General features: G+C 37.7%; 1 non-coding gene across 1 annotated transcript; it reads left to right on the top strand.

The window, feature by feature from the left end:
- The first annotated feature begins 7,446 nt into the window (after positions 1–7,446).
- Positions 7,447–7,554, top strand: LOC130978821 (small nucleolar RNA R71). Its single transcript, XR_009086433.1, has one exon. It is a non-coding gene; the product is annotated as a small nucleolar RNA R71 (small nucleolar RNA).
- Positions 7,555–8,382: the final 828 nt, after the last annotated feature.

The following is an 8,382-nucleotide window of genomic DNA, read 5'->3' as shown; positions in this document are numbered from 1 at the left end:
TGAGCCTCAGATTCCTCAGGATCCTTAATAGGAAACTCCTTCTTGCTTGAGGAACGTCCCAGGAGGTCTTTCTCACTAGGATTTTCGTCCTCCTCCTCCCTAGTGCATTCGGCCTCTTTGATTAAATCAATGGCCTTGCACTCTCCTTTTGGATTTTCTTCTGTATTGCTTGGGAGAGTACTGGGAGGAGTTTCAATAACTTTCTTACTCAGCTGGCCCACTTGTGCTTCCAGACTTCTAATGGAAGATCTGGTTTCATTCATGAAACTGAAGGTGGCCTTTGACAGATCAGAGACTATGTTGGCTAAATTAGAATTGTTTTGTTCAGAGTTCTCTGTCTGTTGCTGAGAAGATGATGGATATGGCTTACTATTATTCAGCCTTGCACGTCCACCATTGTTAAAACCTTGATGGGGTTTTTGTTGATCCTTCCAGGAGAAATTCGAATGATTTCTCCATGATGAGTTATAGGTGTTTCCATAAGGTTCACCTAAGTAATTAACCTCTGCCATGGCAGGGTTTTCAGGATCATAAGCTTCTTCAGAAGCTGCCTCTCTATTACTGTTGGATGCATGTTGCAATCCATTCAGATTCTGAGAGATCATGTTGACCTGTTGAGTCAACACTTTGTTCTGAGCCAATATGGCATTCAGAGCATCAATTTCAAGAACTCCTTTCTTCTGAGGTACCCCATTGTTCACGGAATTCCTCTCAGAAGTATACATGAACTGGTTGTTTGCAACCATGTCAATGAGTTCTTGAGCCTCTTCAGGCGTTTTCTTCAGGTGAATAGATCCACCTGCAGAATGGTCCAATGACATTTTCGAAAATTCAGAGAGACCATAATAGAATATATCTAATATGGTCCATTCAGAAAACATGTCAGATGGACATCTCTTTGTCAGCTGCTTGTATCTTTCCCAAGCTTCATAGAGGGATTCACCATCTTTTTGTTTGAAGGTTTGAACATCCACTCTCAGCTTGCTCAGCTTTTGAGGAGGAAAGAACTTATCTAAGAATGCAGTGACAAGCTTATCCCATGAGTCCAGGCTATCCTTGGGTTGAGAATCCAACCATACTCTAGCTCTGTCTCTTACAGCAAAAGGGAAAAGCAAGAGTCTGTAGACTTCTGGATTAACTCCATTTGTCTTTACAGTGTCACAGATCTGCAAGAACTCAGTTAAAAACTGGTAAGGATCTTCAGATGGAAGTCCATAAAACTTGCAGTTTTGTTGCATTAATGCAACTAGTTGAGGCTTAAGCTCAAAGTTATTGGCTCCAATGGCAGGAATGGAGATGCTTCTTCCATCAAACTTGGATGTTGGCTTTGTGAAGTCACCAAGCATTCTCCTTGCATTATCATTATTATTTTCGGCCATCTCTTCCTCTTGTTCGAAATTTTCTAAAAGGTTGCTTCTGGATTGTTGTAATTTAGCTTCTTTTAATTTTCTCTTCAGAGTCCTTTCAGGTTCTGGATCAACTTCAACAAGAGTGCCTTTGTCCCTGTTCCTGCTCATATGAAAGAAAAGGGAATACAAAAAAAAAAAAAAAAGAAAGAAGGAATCCTCTATGTCACAGTATAGAGATTCCTTTATGTTAGTAGAAAAAGAAAGGGGTAGAAGAAGAGGAATGGATTCGGATTTTTGATGAAGAGGGGTGAAGAGAAGTGTTAGTAATTAAATAATTAAATAGAAGAGGAAGAGAGAAGAGAAATTTCGAAAATAATTTTGAAAAGGAGTTAGTGATTTTCGAAAATTAGAGATAAAATGTAATTAAAATTAAAACATGAAATAATTAATTAATTAAAAAGAACTTTTTGAAAAAGAGAGAGATATTTTCGAAAATAGAAGAGGAAAAAGTAGTTAGGTGGTTTTGAAAAAGATAAGAAACAAACAAAAAGTTAGTTAGTTGATTGAAAAAGATTTGAAATCAAAATTTAAAAAGATAAGAAGATAGTAAGTTAGATAAGATATTTTAAAATCAAATTTTGAAAAACATAAAATTTTAAAAAGAATAAGATAAAGAGATAAGATAAAAGTTTTAAGAAAAAGATATTTTTGAAAAAGATTTAATTTTTAAAATTACTTAACTAACAAGAAACTACAAGATAAGATTCTAGAACTTAAAGATTGAACCTTTCTTAACAAGAAAGTAACAAACTTCAAATTTTTGAACCAATCACATTAATTGTTAGCTAATTTTCGAAAATTACATATAAAGATAAGAAAAAGATTTTGAAAATATTTTGAAAATAATTTTTGAAATTTTCGAAATTTATAAAAAAATGAAAAAGATATGATTTTTGAAAAAGATTTTGAAAAGATAAGATTTTTAAAATTGAAATTTTGACTTGACTTGTAAGAAACAACTAATTTTGAAAATTTTTGACCAAGTCAACCCAAAATTTCGAAATTTTGGAGGAAAATAAGGAAAAGATATTTTTGATTTTTAAATTTTTAAGGAAAAACACAAAAATGACCCAAAACATGAAAATTTTGGATCAAGACACAAGATGCATGCAAGAATGCTATGAATGTCAAGATGAACACCAAGAACACTTTGAAGATCATGATGAACATCAAGAACATAATTTTGAAAAATTTTTGATGCAAAGAAAACATGCAAGACACCAAACTTAGAAATCTTTAATGCATGGAAAATATGAATGCAAAAATGCACATGAAAAACAACAAACAACACAAAACAAGAAATCATCAAGATCAAACAAGAGGACTTGTCAAGAACAACTTGAAGATCATGAAGAACACTATGAATGCATGGATTTTCGAAAAAAATGCAAGAAAAATTTTAAAAGCATGCAATTGACACCAAACTTAAAAATTGACTCAAGACTCAAACAAGAACACAAAATATTTTTGGATTTTATGATTTTCTAATTTTTTTGGATTTTTTTTTTATTAATATTTTCGAAAATAATGTGAAGAAAAACGAAAAATAAAAAGAAAAATTTTGAAAAAGATTTTTGAAAAGAAAATTACCTAATCTGAGCAACAAGATGAACCATCAGTTGTCCATACTCGAACAATCCCCGGCAACGGCGCCAAAAACTTGGTGGACGAAATTGTGATCACATATTCTTTGATTTGATTCATTGTAATTGGATTTTAGAAATTGGCACTGAGTGAAAGCACAACTCCGTTCAACTAACCAGCAAGTGTACTGGGTCGTCCAAGTAATAACCTTACGTGAGTAAGGGTCGAATCCACAGAGATTGTTGGTATGAAGCAAGCTATGGTCACCTTGCAAATCTCAGTTAGGCAGATTAAAATAGTTTATGGGTTTAAATAAAATAGAAAGAAGTTAATAAAAAGGGATAGAAATACTTATGCAGATTCATTGGTAGAGGTATCTTTTAAGTATATACAGCTGCTGCATGGCTCAAGCACGCCTGCTCTCCTACTGCTTCTACTCAATCCTTCTTACTCCTTTCCATGGCAAGCTTTGTATAGGGGTTCACTATCAACTGTGGCTACTTTCATTCCTCACGGGGAAATAACCTGTGCGGCTGTCACTCGCACAGCTAACCAGTCTGGAGGCATCACCCATGGCTGATAGCTACATCCCATCCTCGCAGTGAAAGCTACGCACGCACTCTGTCACAGCACGGCCAATCACCGGTTGGTTCCCGCTCCTACTGGAATAGAATCCCTCTTTTGTGTTTGTCACTAACGCCCAGCAGGTTAAAGTTTGAAGCACGTCACGGTTATTCATGAACGGAATCCTACTCGGAATACCACAGACAAGGTGAGACTTTCCGGATTCCCAGGATCCTACTCGGAACACCACAGACAAGGTTGGACTTTCCGGATCCAGATGAATGCCGCCATCTATCTAGCTTATACCACGAAGATTCTGTTGGGGAATCTAAGAGATACACATTCAAGCCTTGTGTTGCATGTAGAACGGAAGTGGTTGTCAATCACGCGCGCTCATGAGTGAGAATGATGATGAGAGTTATTAGCTCATCACATTCATCCTGTTCTTGAGTACGAATGAATATCTTGGAATAAGAATAAGATAGAGAATTGAATAAAAGAAAATAGAACTTCATTAATCTTTGAGGTACAGCAGAGCTCCACACCCTTAATCTATGGTGTGCAGAAACTCCACCGTTGAAAATACATAAGTAAAAGAAGGTTCAGGCATGGCCGAATGGCCAGCCCCCTAAACGTGATCAATGATCTCCTAAGATGAAGAATAAAACAAAACTGAGATCAAAAGATGATTGATACATTAGTAAATCATCCTATTTATAATAAACTAGCTCCTAGGGTTTACATGAGTAAGTAATTGATGCATAAATCCACTTCCGGGGCCCACTTGGTGTGTGCTTGGGCTGAGCTTGATCTATCCACGAGCAGAGGCTCCTCTTGGAGTTGAATTTCGAGTTATGATGTGCTTTGGGCGTTCAACTCCGGATTATGACGTTTTTCTGGCGTTTAACTCCAGAAAGGAGCGTGTACTTGGCGTTCAACGCCAGTTTGCGTCGTCATTCTTCGAATAAAGTATGGACTATTATATATTGCTGGAAAGCCCTGGATGTCTACTTTCCAACGCCGTTGAGAGCGCGCCATTTAGAGTTCTGTAGCTCCAGAAAATCCATTTCGAGTGCAGGGAGGTCAGAATCCAACAGCATCAGCAGTCCTTTTGTCAGCCTTTTTCAGAGTTTTGCTCAAATCCCTCAATTTCAGTCAGAATTTACCTGAAATCACAGAAAAACACACAAACTCATAGTAAAGTCCAGAAATGTGAATTTAACATAAAAACTAATGAAAACATCCCTAAAAGTAGCTCAAACTTACTAAAAACTATATAAAAACAATGCCAAAAAGCGTATAAATTATCCGCTCATCAACCATCAATGTCCTTTTTGATTCCCTATATACGAAAAGAAAATGTAATGGGTTATTTGAAATTTTTGGTGGGAAAAATTTGTGAACTAACAAAATATTTATTTTTCTTTTGTTTTTGCATGACTAAATGCCTTCCACGAATGTAAATCAATCAGCCATTAAGCTTTCATGCATGCACGTTGGTACACCAAACTTGTTTGTGATTACATGGTGCAACAAGTTTGGGGAATAAATCTTCCTCAAAGGGTGTGTTCAAACCTCACTTGATGTGTTTTGAACACCAAACTTATCATGTACTATTGCATGTAGAGGAGCTTTATATTAGTTGTTAAAATTGATTTGAAATTCCATGGAAATTGCCTTATTACTATTATTAGAGATTTAAGAAAAGAGGTATAGAACATGGGTTGCCTCCCATGAAGCGCTTCTTTAACGTCATTAGCTTGACGGTTGACCCTTGTTCGGGTGGTTAGTGGTGCTTGAAATCCTCTCCTCTTGCAGTGAACCTATGTCAATTGGCTTTGTTGATAAGCTCCATATGCTCCAAAGATAAGATTTTGTTGATAGTGTACACAGGAGGCAGCTGAGATGGAATAGTGGGGAGGTGAGGTGGTATAGATGGAAAGTATGTAGAGATCACTTTATCACCTGATGAGAAAATTTCTGTAGGAATTTTCTTATTTCTCCATCTCCTTGGACCTTTCTTCTTTGTATCTTTTGATACTTGCTTGTTCTCTATAGCTCCTTTCCCTAAGGGATCCTTGTTGTTGCCTCTGCATGAATCTGGTGGTTCTAGTCCCCTTTGGATTATCTTTGAAGGTGGTTCTTCTTGAATATATGACTTTCCATCCATTGTGGTTTCCAATTGTATTGTTTGTGCTTTCTTGTTTGTTTCTTGCATCAGTGCTTCATTTTGCTCTTCTCTTAATTCTTTGTTTTCTTGACTTGATTTTTGTGAGAGGTTGAAAACATTGAAAGTGAGCTGCTCATCATGTATTCTCAGCACTAGCTCTCCACACTCTACATCTATGAATGCTCTGGCTGGGGCTAGGAATGGTCTTCTCAAAATGATGGGATAAATATGATTCTCATCCATTTCCAGAACAACAAAATCTCTGGGAAGATAGTAGCTCCCAACCTTAACCAGCACATTTTCAACCACTCCTATTGTTTGTTTTTGAATTTTGTCAGCCAACCTGATAATTACATCAGTAGGAGTTAGTTCATTGATTTGGAGCTTCTTCATGAGGGAGAGAGGCATTAAGTTTATGCTTGCTCCCAAGTCACAAAGCCCTTTTTCAATCAATGTTCCTCCTATGGAACAAGGAACGTGAAAACTCCCTGGATCCTCCTTCTTTGTGGGTGGCCCTGGTTGAATGAGAGCACTGCAATCCCTGTTCATCCTTATAGTTTGTCCACCCTTCAATGGACTTTTTCTACCTAGTAGCTCCTTTATATACTTGATGTAGAAAGACATTTGCTGGAGAGCTTTAATAAATGGTATATTTACATCAAGAGATGCAAACATATCAAGGAACCTTGAGTACATTCTCGCTGCTACACCACCTTTAAGCCTGTGGGGAAAAGCTGCATATGGGTTCAACACCTCCTTCTTCTTTAGCTCTTCCTTGGATGTAAGTTGAGTTGTATAGCTTCCTTCCTCCTAGCTTTCCTTTTGGTTATTCTGGAGGTGTTCTACTCCATTCATACTCTCCTCATTACTTATGGTTATCATTTTGCATTCTTCCCATCTCACCTTCTTTATTTCTCCTCTTGAATTCTTCTCTGTATCACTGGGGAATCCATCAGTGGGTTTGGGAATTTGTTGAGATAAATACCCTACTTGGGACTCTAATCTCTTGATGTTTTCTCCTTGGTTCTTGATATTGGCTCGCACTTCTTCCTTAAACACTTTGTTGTCTTGGACTTCTCTGCATAAGTTTTCAAGTAGAGCTTCCATCTTTGAGAGCCTATCATCTGTTGATGATGGTGGGTTGAGATTAGGTGGTTGAGAAGGTTGGTTAGATGGATGTTGGTAATATCTCTGTGTGGTGTTTTGATGAGTAGCATTGTTGTTAGAGTTGAGGTTATGGCGTCTCTGATCTTGCCCTTGGTCTTGTTGGTTTCCCCATCCAAAGTTGGGGTGATTTCTCCATCCAGAGTTGTAAGTTTTGGAATATGGATCATGGACTTGTCTAGGTGAGTTTCCAACACAGTTGGCTTGCTCCCAATCAGCTTCTTCTCCTATGTTTACTCCTTCTTGAGCTGATGATGAGGTGATGGCTGCTGCAACTTGTTTCTCCTCCACCTTCTTGGTAAGATATGCTATCTGCTTGGTGATCATCTTGTTTTGAGCTAACAATGCATCCATGTGGTTTAGCTCAATTACTCCTCTGGTGTTACTTCTTTCGGAGGCATAGAAGTAGTCATTTTCAGCAACTGTTTCAATGACATCTATGGCTTCTTCAATGGTTTTCTTCTTGTTTAGAGAGCCTCCTGATGAATGATCCACAGCCTTCTTTGACTCATAGGAAAGACCTTCATAGAAGATGTGAAGTTGAACCCACTCATTAAGCATCTCTGGTGGGCATCTCCTTGTCAGGTCTTTGAATCTCTCCCATGCTTCATAAAGTGTCTCACCATCTTGTTGTCTAAAAGTTTGCACCTTAGTTCTTAGCCTATTGATCCTTGGAGGAGGGTAAAATCTTACCAGAAACTTGTTCACCACTTCTTCCCAATTAGTTAAGCTCTCCTTTGGGAAGGATTCAAGCCGTTTGGATGCCTTGTCCCTGAGTGAAAAAGGGAACAAGAGCAACCTATAGACATCTGGGTGGACTCCATTGGACTTCACTGTGTCACAAATCCTCAGGAAGGTGGTCAAATGTTGATTAGGATCTTCTTGAGCACCTCCTCCAAATGAGCAATTATTCTGCACAAGAGTGATGAGCTGGGGTTTTAGCTCGAAATTGTTGGCATGTATGGTGGGCTTCTGAATGCTGCTTCCACAGTTCCCTGGATTAGGATTGATATAGGATCCTAAGACTCTCCTTTCTTGCCCAGCCCGGTTTGCATGGCCCTCTCTAACATGATTATGAGCTTCTTCTTCATGATTGTTCTCCAAATTCTCTTCCATGTTGGGTTCAAAATACTCTTCCTCTCCTTTCTCAGCACCAATAATCCTTTTTCCTCTTACTTCCCTTCTTAGTCTCCAAAGGGTTCTTTCAGGTTCTGAATCAAAGGATGTTGAAACCCCTTCTCTTCTCCCTGTCATACAACAAACAGATTGCACAACAGGAGATAAAATGAAGAAACTATTCTTGTTAGAGTAATTGTTAGTGTGAATGATGCAAATTATCATACAGTTAGTGGGTTAGTGAGCAGAATTGTAATCAAAAGAGGAAAGAACGAAAAAAAATAAAAGAGGGTGCAGGGGGAGAGGAAGAAATTAAAATAAACTAAAAGAAATTAACTGAATAAACTAAACAAAAAGAAAAATGCTCAATCTAGT

Source organism: Arachis stenosperma, chromosome 4, assembly GCF_014773155.1.
Source record: "Arachis stenosperma cultivar V10309 chromosome 4, arast.V10309.gnm1.PFL2, whole genome shotgun sequence".
NCBI classification, from domain to species: domain Eukaryota; kingdom Viridiplantae; phylum Streptophyta; class Magnoliopsida; order Fabales; family Fabaceae; genus Arachis; species Arachis stenosperma.
This window is presented reverse-complemented; position numbering and strand designations above follow the sequence as displayed.